Here is a 22,969-nt window from a genome sequence, read left to right as displayed (position 1 = left end):
ATGTGAAACCTAACCAGTATGCCTGGTCCTTTTCCTTCAGTGTGGAGCAGCCATGGTGACATGCTGTGACATGCAGCTGTGACATGCAGTGACAGCTGCAGGACCTCCTTGGGATCTGTGTCCTTGTGACCTCCACTGCATTCAGCTGCATACTCTTCCCCAGCTCCCTCCCCGGTGCCCAGCGCCTTGTGGCTGGTAATCCCAAGGCTCTCCCTAATAAACCTATTTATGCAAATCTCCCCCTGAGTCTGCTTTCCCAGGGAACTTGACCTACAACAGAAGGTAAAGGTGTCAATTATTCCCCAATTAAAGTATACCCTCACTGCGAGTTCTCATCGGAATAACAGCCGAATCATTTGGCTAAGTGAAAATAGCTAAGACTTGGAGGAGGGTGGCTCTCGGTAAGAATAATAAAGTTAAACTGGAAACACGGGAAATTAAATTTGATTAGAAAGCTATAATAATTTAAACAGTGTATCAATGGTGCGGTCGTCGGAAAGGTCACAGTAATGACCTGTCTGCATCACAGGACACGGCGGGATCCCGTCCTTTCTCATCATTACAATTATTTATTGCGTGTGTTGGAGGGGGAGGCGGATCTTGCTCAGATGTGGGGGTCGGATGATGATTTGAGGGAGTCCGTTTCCTCCTTCCTCAGTGTGGGGTGCAGGCACTGAACCCCTGTTGCCATGCTTAGAGGTGATGTGCCCTCACCCAGTGAGCCATCTTGAGGACCCCAAAGTGATCTTCTCTTTCTGAAATGCTCTTAGGGCATCCTTGACTTTTAAAATACTGTTCTGTCATAAGGATGCCAACTCCTTAGGCCCCGTTTTCATGGAAACAGTTCATTCTGCCGTATGGGCACTAGTAGTAGTGCTGACATTCCGCTAGCCCCCTAATAACATTAACAATCGTCATCATTACCATCATCGTCGTTATTACTATTCCCATCTCATACTAAGTCACAATTAATTTTTAGGAGAAGGCTATCTTGTCACTCCTCTTCTCTGTGGCCCCTTCTCACCAAAAATCCACTCAAGTAAGCCCCCTGCTTCTTCATGCTGCAGAGTCCTTTAATGCCCAGCTCTGTCTTCCTGTCCACCTGAGGTGCTGCTATTATGTAAATCAGTATTCACGGGGACAGCACTTCCTACACTTCAGCTTCTCAGCCCCTTAGCATCGGAGACAGTAAGCTACAACTCCCCTGCCTCTGCAACCCAGGCCCTGAGCCTCTGTGTCCATGTCCTCTCGGGGAACAGTCCTGTCAGCCAAACTGTTGGCTCTGCCACACAGGACAGGGATTTAGAACTTCCAAATTCCACCTAAAATGTCTTTCGACTTTGAACACGAACCCACGTGGCTTACAAATACTGTGCCCCATTGTCTCAGTATGGGGACGATTGTGAAGTTTCATCCCAATGTCCCTTAGACTCACGGGTTCACTCCCACATCCTCCCCTACTGCCATAAGCTACCAAGGAGCCTAGAAGACAAATGTCATCAAGTTGTTTCCCTAGGAAAGACTTTCCTTGGCTCTGCACTGGTACCCAAGGTCCACCGCAACTCTGTCCCTCCTTTTCCTGTGGCCACTCCCATCCTTGGATCCCCTGTTCCAATCAGAATGGCTTGCACACTGATGTCTCCTGCCCTCAGAAATCTGTGAGTACCAATCCTTTCATCCACAAGTCCTCACAGATCAACCTTCTTCCCCAGGTGACACTGATAAGACCTACCCGAAAATCTTCAGTCCCTCTACACCTGAGGCACCTGGGGCACTGGGAGGCGGAGAGGGGGCGCTCTGCATGGAAACTGTTTCAACGTCAGAGTGTGCTACCAGCCAGGGAACACCGTGTGCTCAGGGAATTGAGAAGGGTGTCTTCATTATTACATCATCATGCCCAACACACAGCACAGGACACAAGCAGATGCAGAATCATCTTGGTTAAATGCGAAGAGAAACAACATAAGGATAAACAGCTCCCGGCTTGGATGCCGATATCCTGCTCCATTCTGATTGGCTAAGTAACTGCGGGCAATTTTCTTAAGCTTTCTGATGCATATTTACTTTCCCCACAAAATAAACACAGGGGTAGCTACTTTACAAGGTGGCTTACAGAGTCAATTAGAGAGCACGTGACTTGCATAACCAGCTCCTGATGTGTGGCACACTCGGCCTTCGCTCTCACCTCTCTCCTTCCTCTGGTCCTCTCCCCGTCGGCATCCCTTTCTCCTCCTGGGAGTTTAGAAAGCAGCAATAAGAAACAAACCCATTTACTTCAAACCCACCTTTGACTTCAAAGGCCTCCACTCCCTGCCCATGACTCAGTCAGAGCTAACCAGACTGTTGCCGCACCTTATAAATAGTTGACCTTTTAACTTGTCTGACAAGGTAAGGTTGCTAGGAACAAAAACGAATGTATTCACTTGGGTGTGTCCTAGGATCTTCTTAATGAGGAGCCTTGAGGTGTCCAAGCTCTTCATTGGACAAGCCTTCCTTAGAAGATGGGAGCTTTGGAATGTCTGTAGCCACCCAACTGGATCCTTCATAACACACAAAAGCCTGGTGTGACCACCGTCCAGAGTCCATTTATAACAACGATACATACAAGAAGTTCCAAACTAATACAGTGATTCAGAACAGATAATGTGCAGCAAAGAGAAGTCATTACGTTACCATTGTAGCCGTGTGCCCATCCTGTCTAGGAACTTGACGTCCCCATAGAAATCCTGTAGGTTATGTCCTTACCAAGAGACAGGCAGCGTGTTGAAGACTGATTGGACAATAAGGAGGGGGAATTTCATAAGACAGTTACTGTTGGAACTGAATAGTAAGGCAGAAAGGAAATACACAGAAGTGGAAGAGACCCCCTCACCCTGTCATCCAGTTCCCTTCTGTTCTCTACAGTGGGCACTCGCTTACAGAAGTAATTATAGCCCTTCTATGAGAAGCATAGTCCAACTTACATATCAGAAATCTGGGGCTCAGAGAGATTAAGTAGCTCCTCCAAAGTCACACAGCGGCATCTCTACCCACGATGCCAAAGTCCCAAAGCCAGTCTGTCCAGCCCTGTAGAACAAACACTACACTTGTAGTCTACCAGGCAGTGTCTAATTTAGTATACACATGAACACGGAATTAATCCTCTGAGTGGAGTGTGTTTAACTGGTTTTATTAAATATGTAACTTTATCCATGGTCACCTGGCAAAGAAATGTTTTAGAAACTCCAGTTTTGTGTCCATCACTTAAAAAGCTTTGAGATCATCACTGAGGCCTAACAAGTAGAGAGCTGCAGACATTGTGCTTGTTAAAAATGAACGGAGCTAAGAGTAGAAACTCTAAGGGGGAAAGCAGTCTCAGAGGGGTGCACCCCAGTGTCTACAGGGTCGGGGAGATCCCATTGCAATTCCAGCGGAGAGAGGGGAAAGACTCATTGAAAAACTCAATCTCGGAGAGGCAGCCAGCTCTGGCAGTAAATGCACTAGTCACAGGAGCCTATGGCCAGAATCCAGACTTCAGAACTCACATAAAACGCCAGACAAGAAGACACCCATCAGCAGTCATATGCTGTGAGATGAGAGGTGTAGCAGAAGGTTCTCTCAGAAGCTCTGAGCCAGCTAGCCCGAAGTAGGTGGCACAGCAGCAGAAACAAGGAAACCCGGTGTCCTCCCTGACATGCAAAGAGAGGTCCAGCCCCTAAAGTTGTCCTTTGACCTTACACGTGCACTGTGGCAAATGCATGCTCACGCATGGACACACACATCGCACAATAAGCAAATCATATAAATAGAAATAAATAAAGCACAAAGTACAGCTATGGGACTGGAGAGATGGTTCAGCCATTAAGAGAACATACTGCTCTTGCAGAGCAAGAGGACCTAAGTTCACAGCACCAATGTGTGTGATTGTATGTGATTGTGTGTGATTGTGTGTGTGCACAGATGCTTTGTCTGTGTGTATGTCTATGTACCGTGTGCATGCCTGGTACTAGAGGAAGCCAAAAGAGGATGTTTGTCTTACAGTTTCTATTACTGAGACAAAACACCATGACCAAAAAGCAAGATGGGGAGGACAGGGTTTATTCACTTCCACTTCCATTTTGCTATTCATCATCAAAAGAAGTCAAAACAGCAACTTAGTTGGGGCTGGAACCTAGATACAGGAGCTGATGCAGAGACCATGGCAGAGTATTGTTTACTGACTTGCTCCTCATGGCTTGCTCAGCCTGCTTTCTTATAGAACCCAGGACCACCATCCCAGGGAAGCAAACACCCACAACAACTGGACCGTCCCCCATCAAATCATTAATTAAGAAAATACCCTACAAGCCTGCCTACTAAGGTTTCCTCCTTTCAGGAGACTCTTAGTTTATGTGTCAAGGTTACATAGGTCTATCCAACACAGGGGCAGATCTCTTGGAGCGAAGTCCAAGATGGTTGTGAGCTGCCATGTGGGTGCTAGGAATTGAACCTGCATCCTCTAGAAGAGCAGTTAGTGCTCTCTTTCCCTTCCCTTCCCTTCCCTTCCCTTCCCTTCCCTTCCCTTCCCTTCCCTTCCCTTCCCTTCCCTTCCCTTCCCTTCCCTTTCTTTTGTCTTCTTTTGTTTTCTTTCCCTTGTTTGTTTGTTTTTGGGTTGTTTGTTTGTTTGAGACATGCATTCGTTGTGTAGTACTGGCTGTCCTGAAACTAGCTCTGTAGACCAGGCTAGCCTTGAACTCAGAGATGTTCCTGCCTCTGCCTCCCAAGTGTGGGAATTAAAGGCATGTGCCACCACCTCCCAGGTAGCAACACTACTCTTAACCTCAAAACCATCGCTCCAGCCCCTTGAACACTATTCTTAGCAAAGTCTGCCTTCAGAGAAAGTTACTTAATCACAACCAATCTGCTAAGGTGAACTCAGAGATGGGACAGCCTATAGAGAGAGAAATAGTTCATTCTAGTCCTGTTAACCATTTTAACCCCCAAAAGGAAATATATTCATTTCTTCTGTTGTTGCTGTGAACAAATACCTGACAGAAAAACTTAAGAGAATGAAGATTTACTTCGGTTCATATTTTTTAGATGACACAATCCACTGTGGTGGGAGAAGCATGAAGGAGCAACTCTGTAGGTGGGACTCTGTGATGCTCTCCCTCTTCAGTTGAAGCTGGACCAGGAGGTAGAGGAGAGGAAGGGCAGCAGGGCCAGACTCTAAACCCCACTGGCCCACCTCTGCCAGTTGGAGCCCATGGTCTAAAGCTTCCACCACCCGCCAAACCATAAAGACCAGCTAAGGCTCAAAAGTTCAAACACTGGAACCTGAGAAGTTCCTGTCACAGTAGAACCATCCAGAGTGGGAAACTGGAATCATGTGTTCAGTTCAAAGCCTACTAACACAGACTCAATATGAGCCTGAAACCTAAGCAAGGGACACAGAAGCTCCTGTCTCTCTTACCACCTTAACACTGTCTTATTAAAGGACTATTTAGAACCAGGAAGATGGCTCAGTCTATAAGGACACTTGCTGCCAAGCCTGATGACTTCAGTTTAATCCTTGTGAAAATGGAGAAGCAATTGCTACAAGCTGTCCTTCACACACACACTCATGCATGTGCCCCACTACACATAAATTTACAACTCCTTGACTTGTAGCTAGCCACCTCTCCCATGACCTTCTATGTGTGTCTCTAACCTTGTTACAATTAGGAGCTAGAATCTCAGCGTTTCGTGTTTTGACCCTTTGGCCCTCAGTTTATGGCACCAGGCTATGGAGCCATTAGAAGGTGGTGTTTGGAAGTACATCACCACAGGAAGGCAGGGCTTTTGAAGGTTGTACCCACCTCTGATCCCTGACTTGCTCTGTCAGCTTCCTGGAACCTTGTCGTATGATCTATTCTCCTGTCGTAGATTGGGCTGTTCTGTCATGCCTTCCTTAAATGGACTGAAGGTTGGGAAACCATGTTCCAAAATAAATCCTCCCTGAAGTTGCTTCTGCCCCATGTTTTGTCACAGCCACACACAGAGTGACTAATACAGTCCCGATGCTGCTTCTTAGGAGAACACCAGCCATACTGGATGAGGGCCAATCCAATGGCCTCATTTCAACCTGATTGCCTCTTGAAATACCAAGTCTTTAACTACAGTAAATCTTTTTAGGTATCAAGGATTACAATGTCAATGTATGAGTTTGGGGATAGGGGTGGGGACAACTTAGACTATAAGTATCAAAAAATGCAATGGGGATGCTGGAAAGATGGCTCAGTGACTTAGAGCACATTCTGCTCTTCCAGGGGACCTGAGTTCCATTCCCAGCACCACCATGATGGCTCACAGCCATCTATATAACATTAGTTCCTGGGGATACGATGCTCTCTTCTGACCTCCACCTGGTGAACATACATACATGCAGGCAAAACATGCATACACAGAAAGCAATAAAACTTAAAAGTTTGTAAAATATGCTGGGCAGTGGTGGCACATGCCTTTACTCTCAGCACTCAGAGGGCAGAGAAAGGAAGATCTCTGACTTTGAGGCCAGCCTGGTCTACAGAGTGAGTTCCAGGACAGTCAAGGCTACATAGAGAAATTCTGTCTCAAAAAAAAAAAAAAAAACTAACAAAAAGATGTAAAATATATATAATGTGATGAAGCTGGGGCAATCACTCTTTGGCTAAGAACACTGGCTGTTCTTCCAGCACTCACATGGCAGCTCACAACCATCTATTACTGCAGTTCCAAGGGATCCAGCAACCTTGCTAGGCTTCATGGAGACAATGCACACATGTAGTATACAGACATACGTGCAGGAAAATGCCATACATATAAAGTAAATAAATATTTAAATGTATGTATGTGTATGATATATATCATATATACATACACATATTTATCATACACGAATATGTATATGTATATACATATATAGACATTGTCTCATAATTTATTCTCAAATGATCCAGAAATAAAAGTTATTTCTGCAGTATTTCCAACTTGATGTAACTTGTTCTTGTTTAAAGCCCAAAACATGGTTGAAGTTTGGTCTTGTATTCTTCCTGAAGTATTTATTCTGGGGGAGGGCTGGAGAGATGGCTCAACAGCCAGGGGCACTGGCAGCTCTCACAAAGGACCTGAATTCAGTTTTTAACACTGACTCTGGGCAGCTCACAACTTCCTCTAACTTCAGCTCCATAAGATCTGACACCCTCTTCTGGCTTCTGTGGGCACTGCAATCATGTGCATAGACACATAATTAATTTTTTAAAAAAATTAATATTCTGGGAGAAATAAAGGCAAGAGAATATTTTTATAAAGAGAAAAAGGCAGAAAGGGGTTAATTATATCTCTGAAGTGTAAGTGCAATTATTTAAAAATTATGCTTCAGTGAATTCTTGTGGCTTGAGGATACTATTGGCAGGTGATAGAACAGATCATTTTAATGATGACTATCTCCATCACAATGATCTCACAGAGTTCAGATCTCTGCCATGGCCCTCTCACACAGTCAAGCAAAGGTTTTTATTTCTGAAGTGGCATCTTCCATCATCTTAGGATTCTTTTAACAGTCTACCAGCTCTGTGAGCCTCCCACAAGACCACCAAATAAATTAACTAGCGACAGAAGAAAGTGTCTTGGCATGAAGGGAAAAAAGGAAAGTTCAGTTTGTGCCAAACCATGACACAGCGCCATTTGTGTATGTGCAGTGGTGTTACATCCAAAACAGCAGGTGGAATCTAATTAGTTGGGGAGCGGAGGAGAACCAGAAAAGGCCATCAGCAAAGGGACACGGAGGAAGGAATCTTGCTAGAGAGTAAGACACTAGATGATGAAGGTTTGAAGGGATGTAGTGCGTGCGTGTGTGTGTGTGTGTGTGTGTGTGTGTGTGTGTGTGTGTTTTGGGGAAAGGAAAGTTGTAATGTTGTCTCTTTTCTATTCTTTTACTGACCTGATCCCCATAGACAGAAGCATGCACATGTATACATGTGCTTACATAACATGCACAAAGCCTTGGCTCCGAGCCCCAATACCACATAAGTTGGGTGTGAAAGTGCACACACACTTATAATTCCAGCACTGGGGACAGGAGGATCAGAAGTTGAAGGCCAGGCTGGGGTGCATAAGACCATTAGAAAAACAAGACAAAACAAAAACCACAAAAAACCAGTCCCCCAGCCACTCAGCTGCCTCCCTTCCCCTCACTAAAACACACATCAAAGGCAGACTTCTTGATGAATACTTACCCACAGTGACGTCACTGGCTCCAGCCACATTCCAAAGCCAAATGTGCTCGCTGTAGGAAATGTGTCCCAGCTGTGAAATTCCACTGTAACGTTGTTGGATAATCCACATATTTTATCTGTTCCCTCCCCACTCTCTGTCTTATAGCTTCTTTTTAAAAAAAATGTCTATAATACATATTGTATGTAATTATATATGTGTGTGTATATATGCATATGTATATATGTTAGTGTATGTATATGTATATGTATATGTATATGTATATGTATATGTATATGTATATGTATATGTATATGTTGCAGACAGATAAAATTTCTGTATCAGACCATCTTAGCAGGAATCAGTTTCTGAGAAAAGTTTTGAAAAGACAGTGAGGGGTAGAAAATAGCCATGCTGAGGGGGCTGGCAAGATGGCTCGGTGGATAAGAGCATACATTGTTCTTGCAGAGGGCCCAGGTTCAGTACCTAGCACTGACATCAGGTGACTCACAGCTGCCTGTCACTCCAGTTTCAGGGAATCCGATGCCCTCTTCTGAACTCCTCAGGCTCATGATGCACATACACTCACATAGACACCTACACACAAAGTAAAGGTGTATGTGTGTGTGTGTGTGTCTGTGTGTGTCTGTGTTGTTTAGAGAATGTTGTCTTTTCTGTTCTTTCAGTGACCATATCCCCATATACAAAAGCATGCATATGCATACATGTGCACTACATACCACATGCACACACGCTTGCATTCCAATAGTCAAGGAGATTGATTCGACAACATCTGACCTCCACCTTCTTCATTTTCTAGGACTTAATTCTTTCTTCTTCTTCTTCTTCTTCCATTGCATTCCAGTTCCTGACTCAGCTAAGATTTTATCTGTCTTTTAAGATTTAATAAAACACCATTTATTCTGGCAAGTCTTCCTACTCCCTGTCTCCTTTGCCTGCCAGCCCCTTATTATGCTACACGCACTTGGCCATTATGCTATCACAGCACAGGTTACTCTAGGGCACCCATGCTCTCCTGTTCCTCTCCTCCCACCCAGCTCTCTCTGCACACCTCCAGCACACAAGTGCTTAACAAATGCTTTCTGAGTTTAACAGGCTCAGGGTTAATGAGACCTGATTTCTCCAAGGCTTTATTTACACATGCTTTTCCCACTATAGTCTTGGAAGGCACTGAACCAAAAATGCATGGGAGCAAGCCTCTTCCTGCAGTAAAGTAAGTTTCAAAAACATTAATTAGAAAGGGACTTTGCTATTAAAGAGAACAGCTCGGAGGGCACAATGCCTTTCTCCCACACACCTAGTCAGTAAAATGCATATGGGTTTGTGCCACGGATTAAAAGTCATGAACTTGAAGCCCAGTTCCCCTAGGCTTTGTGACTTACATTTCCTTTCCCATATGCCTCACATCAATGACATCCAGAACAATACAGGGAAAAGACCCTGGAGTTGCCCCTGATTTTATCAGTGGCTACAGGGAACCAACCTGGACGCTGAGCAGGGACCTGGGCCAAAAAAGAAAGTGCATTTCAGAAGAGGTGTGACTTATATTGTGGTTTGAACCTGGCTCTGAAAACACACGGTATTCCATTCACGTTGATATTTCCCACAATCCCTTTGGCGGTTCTCCTTGGGGGTGCCTAATTTGACTTATCTAGGAGTTGTTTTGCTTTGCTTTTTTAAAAGATAGTTGTTTTATTATTTTTAACTATGCATAGGTGAGTATGTCTGCATGTGAGTATGTTCTAGGAACTGAACCCAGGTCCTCTTCAAGAGCAGTAAGTGTTCTTAACCGTCTCTCTGGCCTCTAAGGCTTATGTTTGAATGTCTGCTCCAGTTGGGCAGCATTCTCATTAAGTTAATCAATAAATGACACCGTTTCTGAAATGAAAGGACTCTGAAGTGACAGAGTTAGAGCCTCTGGGGACACGGGATATATCCTTGACATTGAGCTCTATAGCAACAGTCACTCTGGAACACACATCTCTTCATCCAACATGGAGCCAATGCTATTGAAGACAGTACTTATCCAGAGAGCCTGATTTTCACACATTTAAGGTAGGCTCCTGCCCTTTTTCTAGAGCACTGGTCTCAACCTTCCTGATGCTCTGACACTTCAACACAGGTCCTCACTGTGTGGTGACCCCCAACCATAAAATTATTTTTCATTGCTACTTCATAACTAATTTTGTTACTGTTAAGAATCATAAAAGGGGGGGGCTGGAGAGATGGCTCCACAGTTAAGAGCACTGACTGCTCTTCCAGAGGTCCTGAGTTCAATTCCCAGCAACCACATGGTGGCTCACAACCATCTGTAATGGAATCTGATGTCCTCTTCTGGTGTGTGTCTGAAGACAGCTACAGTGTACTCATATAAATAAATCTTTTTTTAAAAAAAAGAATCATAATGTAAATATCTGTTTTTCTGATGGTTTTAGGCAACCCTGTAGAAGGGTCATTCGACCCCCCAAAGGGATCTTGGCCCACAGGTTGAGACTGCTGCTCTAGAAAGTGTATGTGATAATTACCATCAATGAATGAAGGACAAGATAAGCATCATGTGAGCAATCCCCCAGGACCCAGGAGACTGAGGCAGGAGGATTGCCACGAAAAAAAAAAACAAAACAAAAAACAAAAAACAAAAACAAAAACAAAAAACCCAAAACCTTAGGAATGAAGAACTCAGGTCTGTGAGTAGGGCTTACCTGGCCTGCACATGGCTATCCCCTTGATTGCTTTTTGTGTTGTGACAGACACCATGACCCAAAACTAGCCTGTGGAAGAAGGGTTTGTCTGGCTTACAGTTTACAGTCCATCATGGAGGGAAGCCAAGGCAGAAACTTAAGCAGAGGCCACAGAAGAGCACTGCTCACTGGCTTGCTAGCCCTGCTGGTTCTCAGACAGCTTTCTTATACATCCCAGGACCATATGCCAGGGTGGCACTGTCTCACATTGATCATCAGTCAAAAAAATGTCCCTCAGACACACTCACATGTTGGAGGCAATTCCTCAGTTGAGCTTCCTTCTTCCCAGGTGACTCTAGTTTCTGGAAAGTTGACAAATAAACCATCACCCTCAGGGTCAATCATGAACACCACAGAGACCAGGAATGGTGGCTAGTATCTACAATCCCGGAATTCAGGAGGTGGAAGAAGGAAGAACAGAGGTTCAAGGCCATTCCTCAACCTCATTGAGGCCAGGCTAGGTTACATGAGGTCCTGTCACAAAATAAATAAAAAAAATAAAAATAAAAAGATTAACATGGCTCAGAAGGCATTCCCATAATTGCAGTATCCAAGAGCTAAAAATCAGCCTGGGTTACAGAGTGAATTCTAGACCAAACAAGCAACATATGAATAATGAGACCCTGACGTGAACCTCACACATGTAAAGCATGTAGATTTAAGCTGGATGTGGAGGCACACTCCATCAGTCTCAGAATTTGGGAGGCAGAGGCAGGGAGAATCTCTGCAAACTTGAGGCCAGTCTGCTCTATATAAAGAGCTCTATACATACAACATAGTGAGACCGTGTCTCAAAGCCAAAATAAATAAATAAGCAAACAAACAAACAAATAGAATATATACATGCACCCTGAGAGTCTTAAAATGGTTTTTTTCTGTCTTTATTTTATTGATTGCATATGTGTATGGATGTGTAGAGTTCAAAGGATAACTTGCCAGAATGAGTTATCTCTGCCTCCCGGGACTTTGGGATAATTTAGGTCAAGCTGAAGATGCCCCAGTGTGTGTGTGGGGGGGGAGGGGGGATCTGGTGGTCATATTTACAGTTTGCCCTCTTCTAGAATGTTCATGCCTACACCAACCCACCCCTGCCCGCCCCCAAGGTTAGTGTTCCTTCTCTAAGTTTCATGAAGTCTTCTCTGCTTGCTCTGTGCCCTTAGGTAATGTGAAAACTTCCAAGCATCAAAAGAAAAAAAAACTTCTTTCTTCAGGAGCTGCACAGACTTAGAGGCAGTGCTTAAGAACTGAGACTTTAGTGAGCACACATTCTCTCTGTCTCTGCTACTGTCTCTGTTTCTCTCTCTCTCTCTCTCTCTCTCTCTCTCTCTCCCCTTCCTCCTCCCACTCTTCCCTCTCCCCTCCCCCTTCTCCCTCTTTATCTCTCTCTGTGTCTTCCCATTAATATGTAATGAGGGAATCCATAATAAATTAATGACTCTAGGCACAAAGGAACAACAAGAACATAAGGGGAGAGAAACCGAGCAGGCATCATCTGCCTCCTGATGGAAGCGCCATTCCTCAAGTGCTCATCCTGCCTGCCAGCAAAGAGACAGCAACAAATCCAATGCCGCCTGGTTGAGTCTCCAGGTCTAACCATCAATTTCCTTGAAGTACAGTGGAGTCTGCCAGGTACTACACAAAGTGCCCTGGGAAAACCTATCCTGGGCGCCTCTGGGACAAAGGCTTGGAGTCTCTCACCAAAGAAACCTTGAGAGAGTGTGAGAAGGAAACCACAAATATGAAAAGAAAAAAAAAAAACCAAACCATAAAATATCAGCCAACTCACAATGCATAGCTGTGTTTAGGCTTTGATCAAAAAGCACAAAATGTTTAAATGTATGATATTTAGAAAATAATTGGAAATGTTTGTAGTAAATTTGTATTTGTTATAAGGAAATTGTTCATTGTTTATCTAGTATGGTGGCACTGCTCTTATGGTTTTGGGTTGGATTTCTGAGAGGGAGAGAGACTTATATAGCCTGAGGGACTACAAAGAACAAAAACAAAAAAGAACCCAGACCAGATACACACCACACACACATACACACAAATATGCACACCAGATAGATAGATAGATAGATAGATAGATAGATAGATAGATAGATAGATGGATGGATGGATGGATGGATGGATGGATGGATGGATGGACGGACGGACGGACAGACAGACAGACAGACAGACAGACAGATAGATAGATAGATAGAGATATCATACCACACACATACACATACCATACACACACCACATACATATATCATACCACACATACACACACATACCATATACATAACACACATACACATACCACATACACACCACACATACATACACCACACACACACAAATACCACATACATACACCATACACACACACACACACACACACACACACACACACACACACACCCCACATACATACATCACATACACACATACACACTATAACCCATGGCTCACATTTGTCATCCAAATTTTACAGAGTGCTCAAGGCAGTACCATTACCTCAAGTTCAAAGCTAACAGGCTCTATCTAATTTCAGGACAGCCCAGGCTATGGATTAAGAAACTCTCTGAAAGCCATACCAGCTGGTGATGTTCACCCATATATAAAGGCACTTGTGTGTAGGTGAGGGCCTGAGTTTGAATTCTCAGAACTCATATAAAAACTGGATGTCCAGTTTTTGAGCATCTGCAAACCTAGTGCCTGCTCCTGTGGGAATATAGGAGGTGGAGACAGGAGAATCCCAAGAAACTCAAGAACCATCTAGCCCAGCACCTACAGCAGAAAACAAAACAAAACAAAACTGAGAGACCTTGATCCAAAATAGGGCAGAGGGTAAGAAGCAGCACCAGGTGTCTCCTAACCTCCACACATGTGCCATGGCACAAAACTCCCCCATCCCCTATCTCTCTCCCCCCTTTGGAGGTTTGAATAAGAATAACCTCCATAGGTGCATGTATTTGAATGCTGAGTCATCAGGGAATGGCACTGCTTTGGAAAGATTAGGGGTGTGGCCTTGTAGGAGGAAGTGTGTCACTGGGGATGGGTTTTGAGTTTCAAAAGCCCATTGTCACTCTCTTTTCCTGCTACCCGTGGATCTGGGTGTAGAGGTCCAACTACTTCTCCAGCACCGTGTCTGCCTGCATGCCTCCATGCGTCCTGCCATGATAATGCACTAAACCTCTGAAACTGAAACTGTAAGGCAGCCCCAATTAAATGCTTTCTTTCATAAGAGTTGCCATGGTCATGGTGTCACTTCACAGAAATAGAACACTGACTAATCTCTCTCTCTCTCTCTCCCTCTCTCTCTCTCTCTCTCTCTCTCTCTCTCTCTCACACACACACACACACACACACACACACACACACTATACACCGGTAGGGAGAGAGAGAAAAAGAGTACAGAAAGAAATACATTAAAATGTGATTGAAGAATGGGAATTTAGATCAGCAGTAGAACATTTACTTGCCTACTATAGATTAGACTAAGACCTGGACTTAATCCCCTTTAATTTAAAAAGGGGGGTGGGGGAAGAAAAAGTAAAGGAGAGAAGCCCCTATTGCCAAAGACTCTGTGAACTTCAAGAACAGCCCAGAGGACCTAAGCTGTGTCTGACCTGAATGCCTCATCCCTGAGGATTAGCTATCATGGTACCAGAAGGCACCATGCAATCTTTCAAAGGAGAGAGGCAGACAACACTCCTCCCCAGCTGTGCTGGCTTATCTGAGAGGAGGGAACCATGACTGAGAAAATACCTTCATAGGACTGGGCTGTAAGCAAGCCTGTAGGGCGCTTTCTTAATTAGTAACTGATGGGGAAGAGCCCAGCCCATTGTGGGCAAGTTGAGCAAACTAGGGGGAGCATGCCAGTAAGCAGCACCCCTCCATGGCCTCTGCACCAGATCCTGACTACAGAATCCTTCCCTGCTTGAGTGCCTGTGCCAACTTCCTTGGATGATGAACAGTGATATGGAAGTATAAGACCAAGAAGCTCTTTCTTCCCCACTTTTTATTTTGGTAGTGGTGTTTCATCACAGCAATAATAACCCTAACTAAGACACCAGCAATGGTGCCTGTGATGACTCTAAGCATGCAGCAGTGGCCTGCATACCTTGGTTGTTATCCATAGCTCTAGGATTGGACTTAAGACCGCTCAATGGAAGGGTACGAGAAACCTAGTTAAGTACTCAGTGATTGTAAAGTTGTGGTTGTTGGAGTAGAATCTACAACTGCTAATTTACTAAACCAGCATAATCCCTAGCAACAATTTGCAAACATTTGTCCTTATGACCACAGATAAGTGTAATCTTTATCAAGGAAAATTCTCTTTGCAACAGAGACCATAGGAAACCATAACCAATTGAGATCTGGAATCGAGGAGCTCTGTCTCAAAGGATTTATCTATAAAACATTCCTACACCTAAGGCTCTGAGAATATGGTGGAAGAGAAGGTGGAAAGACTGTAAGAGCCAGAGGGTCAGGATCAGGGAGTTTTCTATGAGGCTGTGTCTCCTAGTGATATCAGAAGCTACATCTATAAAACCTCACCAACATGACCGCCCACATGCCAACTGAATGAGGATGACTCCAGCGAATATTCCAAACTCCATGGGGAAAACCCCATGAGGCCTTAACTCTACACACAGAGCTACAGGCACCTAAAGGAAGCTCAGATTGGGAACGGTGGCCTTCCCCAGGGAGGGCCCACTGATTGGTTGCCCAGTACTAGTCAGCCCTGAAATTCTGCATACAGGTAGCCCATACAGGTTAGAGTTGGGCATATATATATATATGTGTGTGTGTGTATATATGTATATGTGTATGTGTATATATATATGTATATATGTATATATATACATACATACATATATATGCATATATGCATATGCTCATATGCATGCAATGACAATTATATATATATGAATATTAATTTGAATGATAGGTCTATGAGAGAGTCTGCAGTGAAGAGAGGGAAGGAAGAGATGCTATAATCAAATAATAATCTCAAAAAATTAAGATAAAAAACAAAGTGTAAAACAAAAAAGAGATGGGGAGGGGAGGAAGAGGGGAGGAAGAGAGGAGGAAGAGGGAAGGAAGAGGGGAGGAAGAGGGGAGGAAGAGGGAAGGAAGAGGGGAGGAAGAGGGAGGAAGAGGGGAGGAAGAGGGAGGAAAGGGGGAGGAAGGGGGAGGAAGAGGGAAGGAAGAGGGGAGGAAGAGGGGAGGAAGAGGGGAGGAAGAGGGGAGGAAGAGGGGAGGAAGAGGGAGGAAAAGGGGAGGAAGGGGGAGGAAGAGGGAAGGAAGAGGGGAGGAAGAGGGGAGGAAGAGAGGAGGAAGAGGGGAGGAAGAGGGAGGAAGAGGGGAGGAAGAGGAAAGGAAGAGGGAGGAAAAGGGGAGGAAGGGGGAGGAAGAGGGGAGGATGTGTTACTAAAGTTCTCATTCAAATAGCAAGAGGGTGGGACTGGGCAAAGCAGAATGGGCCACAGTAGACATGTGGCTGACATAGTGATGTGTACCTTGCTGTGGGGCCTAATTCTATACATTAAAAGCAGTCTGTAATGAAAGATGTCTTTAAATGCAATCATAGGCCCATCCACTTGTTAGTGAAGCCAACTCAATACCAGGCCTTTACCCTGTGGACAGATGGTGCATTGGCAGCAAAGTCTTGGGAACTAAGCAGGTTTACTAATAGTCAGAGATGCTTTGAGGTTTCAAGATGAAAGAAAGCCATAAAACCACAAGCCGTCATTACCACATGAGAATTAAATAATACTAAATTGGAGGTCCAGGTGTTAGTAGCACTTACGTTAAAACTTGGGATCTGTGGGAATGACCTTACTGGGAAATGTCAACACGGGGTCATCAAGAGAGGATTGACTCCACAGTGTTCTTTCCTTTATACGATGCTCTATTGGACAGAGCAAGTCAAAGATAAAATTATAGGAGACATTAAAATTCTCACCTGAGTCCCATCCACCATTTTTCCTATGCAAGACTCATCTTCTGCCACTTCTGTTCCAGCTGCCAGTCCACGATAGACCAGAATGCACACGGCAATGCCCCCACTCAAGATGTCAACCATTCATTCAGCCATGCATCTCAACAAACTGGGTGTCTGCAGAGTGCTGGGGATGCAGATATGAAGAGAGCTCATACTGGAGCAGCTGGCAGGCCAGTGTGGCTGTAAGATAGCTAAAGAGGCAGGGTGTCACTCAGTGGGTAGAATGCTTGCCTTGCAATGCGGGAAGACCTCGATTTAAGTGCCAGCATCACAGAAACTGGGCATGGTGGTGCTTACTGTAATACCAGCCCCACAGAGGTAGGGGTAATATGATCTGAAGTTCAAGGTGATTCTCAGCGAAGCACTGAGTTACAGACCATAAAACCCTCAAAACAATAACAATGAAACAAAGAAGTAACAATAACCAAAGCAACCCACAGGAACTATTGAGATGGATCAGGGGAAAAAAGGCCACAAAGTGAGACCCCGTGAGCTACATCTCAGGACCCACATAGTAGAAGGAGAGACCAGTCCTCTGACCTACACAGGCACACACACACACACACACACACACACACACACACACACACACACACACTGGGGCACATGCGTACTCATACAAACACATGCACATAAAATATACAATAATGTGATTTAAAAATTGAAAGATATCTAGGATGTATTTTTTTTAGTACTTCTTAAAGATTTATTTTATTTTTATTTGTATGAATGCTTTGCCTGCATGTAGTCTGTGCACCACATACGTGTCTGGTGCCTAAGGAAGTGGTGAGCCTCCATGTAGGCGCAGGAAATAGAATCCTGGTCCTCTGTGAGGACAATAAATGCTCTTAACCACGGAGCCAACAACTCTCCAGCCCTTAAATATAGATCTAAGTAACTAGATATGACACAACTAGATCCAGTATGGACAAAGTGAAGTGGGGTCAGAACAAATCAAGCAGCTGACTCCCTGCTTCTTGATGGGTGGGTAGGTGAGATCAGAGGGAAAAGATGCTCATGTCAAGGGGCCAGAACAGCCCTGGCTGTGACAATGTCTGGAGACTAGTAACTTGCAGATGTGATCCGCTCTGCACTGGGGACCCTGAACTTTATCCTGGGAGCTCTTGGATGCTTTGCTCGTGACCACGTAAAACTAGAAAGTCTTTCCACGGTGCTCGAACTATCTGATAACCTGCTAGAAGCACACACTTGATTCCTTCACAAGGGTCACAGTTAAAGTCAGTCATTTCCTTGTTGGTTGGTTTCACACAACTACAATAATTTGAGAAGGATCCTGTTACGGTTTCAATATGAAATCACACGCACGCGCACACACACACACACACACACACACACACTCACACAGATGCACACACATACATACACATGCACAGACACAGACACACGCACACAAAGGTTCACCTTGGCCCTCGCTGCTGGTGTTACTTTGGGAAGCTCTAAAACTTTCAGGAGGTGGGTGGGGTCTAGAGAAACATTCAAGGGACAAGCCACGCCGTCCTTGCCATTGCTGGGAACCCTGTGAGTAGAGTGCTAATTCCCTTCCCCCTTTAAGTTGTTCTCTCAGGTAATCTGGCTGCAGCCATGAAAAGGTCTGACTAACACATAGCCTGAGGAAGGAAACAAAAGAGGACCCTTTCCAGTTTGATGACGCTAGCCCGCCTGCGCTCCCACTCTAAACTAAGCTCCGGACCCCCCATCTTTATAAGGGTTCCAGAGCTTTGAGCACACTAGGCAAGTACTCTGCCAACAGAGCTGCATCCCCAGCCCTCTTCAGACATCTCGGTGCCATGGTGCCTACCGGCTCCTCCAGCATGAGAAACTGAAGAGAGAGTTTGAGGTCAGAGGTCGCCTCCTGAACTTGGGTACTAAGACTCCTACATAAAGGTCAGGAAAAACATCTAGGCTTGTCTGAAGGAGAAGGAAAGAGAGCTTCCCTCAACAGAGGGAAGACAGGCCTGGGGCAGGGAGATGGCCTCTGGGGTGAACCGAGCACTTCCCACAAGAAGCCTTTTTCCCAGTGCTGGGGATGGGGCCACAAGCCTTTACAACGTCCCACACCAGACCCCCAGAGTAGTACCCAGAAGAAGTCGTCACTCACTGTCCATGCTGCTTAATTGTGTCTGCCAACTTGATTGGATCTGTTATTAGCCGAGAACCTGCCTCTCGATGGGTCTTGTTGGGCATTATAGGAAGGATCAACGGAGAGACGAAGGCTCAGAGAAGGCAGCCCCTTCCAGTTGTGACCCAGAAATAAAGAGTCTAAGGCAATTACACAGCTTCTCTTGCCTGCCCACCTCCGCTGACATCACAGCCCAACTTCTTCAAGTTTCCTAAATGAGTTAAGGACCATCGGCTCTCCCAGAATCCTCCAGACTGTCAGTGCCAGACTGGGGCTGCTGAGGCAGCCAGCTTTATAGACTATGTAGCTACTGAGTTCTCAGACTGTCCAGTGATGTAAATTGCTGTAGTTGCTGAACTACCCGGACCTTCCGTGTAAGCCAATATAGAAAGTTCTTTTCCATAGTCTGTACGATGGACTGTTCACCTAGAGAACCCTGACTCACACATTGCCCTGTACCTGATGGAACGTTCTGGCCACTCTGACTGGCTACAGTCTGAGTCACTCTGACAACATTTCTGATAGATAAACATCTTGAGACAAAAGGTAAAAGTAGCGCCACACCCAACAGCAGCGCAGCAGCAACTGCGGCAGCTTCCTTATCTGGGGGCGGGGGGGGGGGGGGGCAGGCTCTGGATGACCTGCTCCCAGATAATGACCTGCCAGACCACAGCCTGACCAAGATCGCCTGCTTGGCTGGCTATGTGAACTCCAAGCTGATCTCTATAAAACATCAAAGATCATATCAGCTTCCCAAAGACGGGTCTTAGGTCACAAGACTTCTGCTCCTCCCGAGTTAATGCACTGAATAAAATTCATCTTCTGCCCTCAGTGCTGTTCATCTCTCCCACAGGCTTTTTAAAGCGATTGGCCAAGCCTGGGCAGTTGGAACCCCAGAGACCAGGTTTTCCAAAACTCGAGTGACACAGCAACTGATGGAGGAGGGACATGAAGCCTCAGTCACTGTAGGCCAGCTGAGAAAATTTTAGGTGTATCAGTTTTAGCCCCAAGCAGCCTCAGGACATTCCCCTAGGCAGGAATATCTCTGCTTTAAAAACAAAACAAAACAAAACAAAACAAAACAAAACAAAACAAAACAACATGAAAAATAAAAGGGTCATAAAGAGAAAAGAAAATACGTCTCCCTGGGATCTAGTTTCCTCTTCCTGCTGACTGAGAGTCAAGAAACTTCAACACAACTGATAAAACCAAAATTGCCTACAGAGCTGAAGTGTGTCTTCTTACAGACAACTGAAACAAGGATGTCAAAAATAACCAATGAACCATATTTACTTATGGCCATTCATAAGTATGAATGAGTTTTGAGTTTTATTATATTAACACTCTCCTCTTGCCCATAATTCTAAACCATGCACCTCATAGAATTACCTGTTATGAAGTGGGATAGGTCAGGAACATGGACAGATACAGCTCTGTCTTTCCACAAATAGTCAGTAATTAGAATAGCAGAGTTCATGGAACTCCAAGAGATTTTCTAGAGGAAGGAGGAGGAAAAGAGGAGGAGGAGGAAGAAGAAGAGGAGGAGATGGTGGTGGTGGTGGTGGTGGTGGTGGTGGTGGTGGTGGTGGTGGTGGTGACAATGATGGCAGCAGCTGATACAGGTACACAGAATCACGGTGGTAGCTAGACACGGATGCCATTCGTAGGGCTGCTGGAGACACCCAGATCCCAAGCTGCAGGGTCATAGCATTGAGCTGGGCCCCTGGTTTCAGTGGAACCAAAGAAGTGAAGTGTGGGCTGCAGACCATTGGGACCAGGTCCAGAACCAGGTCCAGATGAAAGAACTGATGGATGCCAGATGGCAGTCCAAGTAGGCTGTGTCAACTCTGGGAGCCAAGCTTAACTGAAGAACATGGAATGGTCCAGAGTTCTCTTTCTATCGGATTCTTGAAGAACACAGAGAGTCAGATGACCGATCACTGGGGGCTAAGAGCATCACCACCGCACGTCTCCTCTCTGCAGAGTCCATGGAGGGCCTGGTTTTGCTGATAATGGTTTACCACACCCTGTGCTTATATGATCCAGGTCTTCCTTGCTAAGCTTAGGTGGGACCTTTTTGCTTTTAGGTGTAGGTTATGTATCAGTCTGTGCCTCAAAAGGAGTGCAGGACTCGCGGTTGTGCCCACAGACACAACAAGATGCAGAATCATCGTCTGTGCATCCGCACTCCAAACACAGCTGAGAGCTACCTGCAAAATGGAGTCGACCAGATCAAGACATAGCCTGAGACTTCATGCTTCCACAAAACAGAGTAACTCAGGGCAGGGCACTGCCTGATCCCAACGGCACCTTACAACGTTCATCTGCAAGAGAAAATCCTTTACGATAAGAAAAATAAATAAATGAGCTCATATTTTTAAACTTTGCCTGATCTGTAAACCTTATTGGAAATGACATCATCTGAGAAATCTAACTTAGAAAGCCACAGCCATCTAACCATGGCTCTTTCTTGAGACTCCTGCCCCATGCTTGGAGCAGGGAGGTGATATAGAGTCCTTTCCTATATTGCCTCTCTGTCTAAAACCTTAACAAACTCATAGACTAGGCATCACCCTGGCTCTTGGTCTATGATGAAGTCCAAGATCCTGCTTCACCCCAATTTGAGGTCTCTAAGTTGGGAGGGACCAACTCAAGCTGCTAGTGGCTGTGCTAAGCTGTCCCTGGGCCACCACTGACAGTCTGAATGTCTGCAACCCCCTAAAATTCATAGCAAAACCATAACCTACAGAACGATGGTATTCAGAGATATGGACACTTAAAGAATGACCAGATCATGAGAACAGAGCCACTTACCAAGTTTGGAATCAGTGTTATTGTGAGAACGTCATGAAGCTAGCTGGCCCCTCAGGGAGAGGTGCCATCTGTTGACAACGACACAGGCCCTCACCAGATGCCAACCTTGAGCTCTAAAGCATCGGGAACCATGAGTCATGGATTTCCACTGTGTCTACGCCACAGTTCATGTATTTTGTTGCACCCAGACAGATTGAAATACCCCCTCTTCCAAACTCTTACAGAGTTTTCTTATAGTCAGAACTCTGTTCATTTCTTCTGCAGAGCCAGCGAGCTGTGGCTGACTCACACTTTGCCTCTGGCCACATGGACCTACAGTGCTATTTTTTCACATTCAAGCGAGCCCAGCGAGGTGTGGTGTTTGTTAAATAGACCGTTCTCTCCCCTAGGAATTCAAGCTGAAATATTGGAGCAATGATTTGTTCTTCTCCCCAACTCAAGGGAGAGAAAAGGACCTGGGACCCCTGTCTCTGCTCGTCCCAGCTGTCCCTCCCCCGCCTCCCCCTCCCCCCCCAGGCTTGTTCTTTTAGTCTTGGCTCCTGGCTGCTCCTCACCCTGTCCTTCAACCTTCTTCCTCTCTGTGCCTTGTTTACATGGCATTTGTCATTGATCCTGTCTCCAGCTTCTTTCTGCTCTGCCTTCTTTCTTATGTCTCTGTGTGGTAAGACTGACTGCCCTTCCTCCTTGTAACTCAGCCCTCTTCCAGCTACAAGGCCCATCCCCACTTGGCCTGAAGATGGCAAATTTGATTTCCACGGCTGCAGCCCCTCGCAGGAAGAATTCTTCCTCTTGAGTGGGTTTGTGGCCTTGCAAGCCTAAAAGACCCAGCTCAGACCGTGAAGGACTGCTTCTCATTCTACACCTGACTTCTACAGATGAAGTTGTAATCCACACACCTGCCACTGCCGCTGCTGCTGCCGCTGCCATCACCACCACCGCAGCTGCCTCTGCCAGTGCTGCTTTCCAGCCCCTGCCTCTGTCCACAGGCCTACTGAGACCAAACAAAAGGACCTACCACTCCCTACAAGTATATGCCTGGGGGTTAAACACTGTTGTATAAAATGT

General features: G+C 45.4%; 1 long non-coding RNA gene across 14 annotated transcripts in view; it reads right to left on the bottom strand.

The window, feature by feature from the left end:
• The window catches only part of Gm30438, a 30,050-nt gene extending 10,560 nt beyond the window's left edge, over positions 1 to 19,490 (bottom strand). For 2 of the 14 annotated variants that reach the window (XR_874742.2, XR_001781302.1), the window contains exons 1-7: positions 19,070 to 19,490; positions 16,912 to 17,141; positions 11,201 to 11,426; positions 9,594 to 9,713; positions 8,931 to 9,083; positions 8,214 to 8,263; positions 2,114 to 3,066 (exon numbers count right to left, since the gene is read on the bottom strand). This is a non-coding gene — a long non-coding RNA (predicted gene, 30438). Of the gene's footprint in view, positions 1 to 541; positions 3,067 to 8,213; positions 8,264 to 8,930; positions 9,084 to 9,593; positions 9,714 to 11,200; positions 11,427 to 16,755; positions 16,858 to 16,911; positions 17,142 to 19,069 lie in introns of those variants that run through there. The other 12 variants (XR_001781306.1, XR_001781299.1, XR_001781301.1 and 9 more) reach the window with 12 other exon arrangements.
• Between the last annotated feature and the right edge of the window lie 3,479 nt (positions 19,491 to 22,969).

This window comes from Mus musculus, chromosome 14, assembly GCF_000001635.26.
Source record: "Mus musculus strain C57BL/6J chromosome 14, GRCm38.p6 C57BL/6J".
Lineage (NCBI taxonomy): Eukaryota > Metazoa > Chordata > Mammalia > Rodentia > Muridae > Mus > Mus musculus.
The sequence above is the reverse complement of the archived record's forward strand: the minus strand, read 5'-3'. Positions and strand labels throughout refer to the sequence as shown.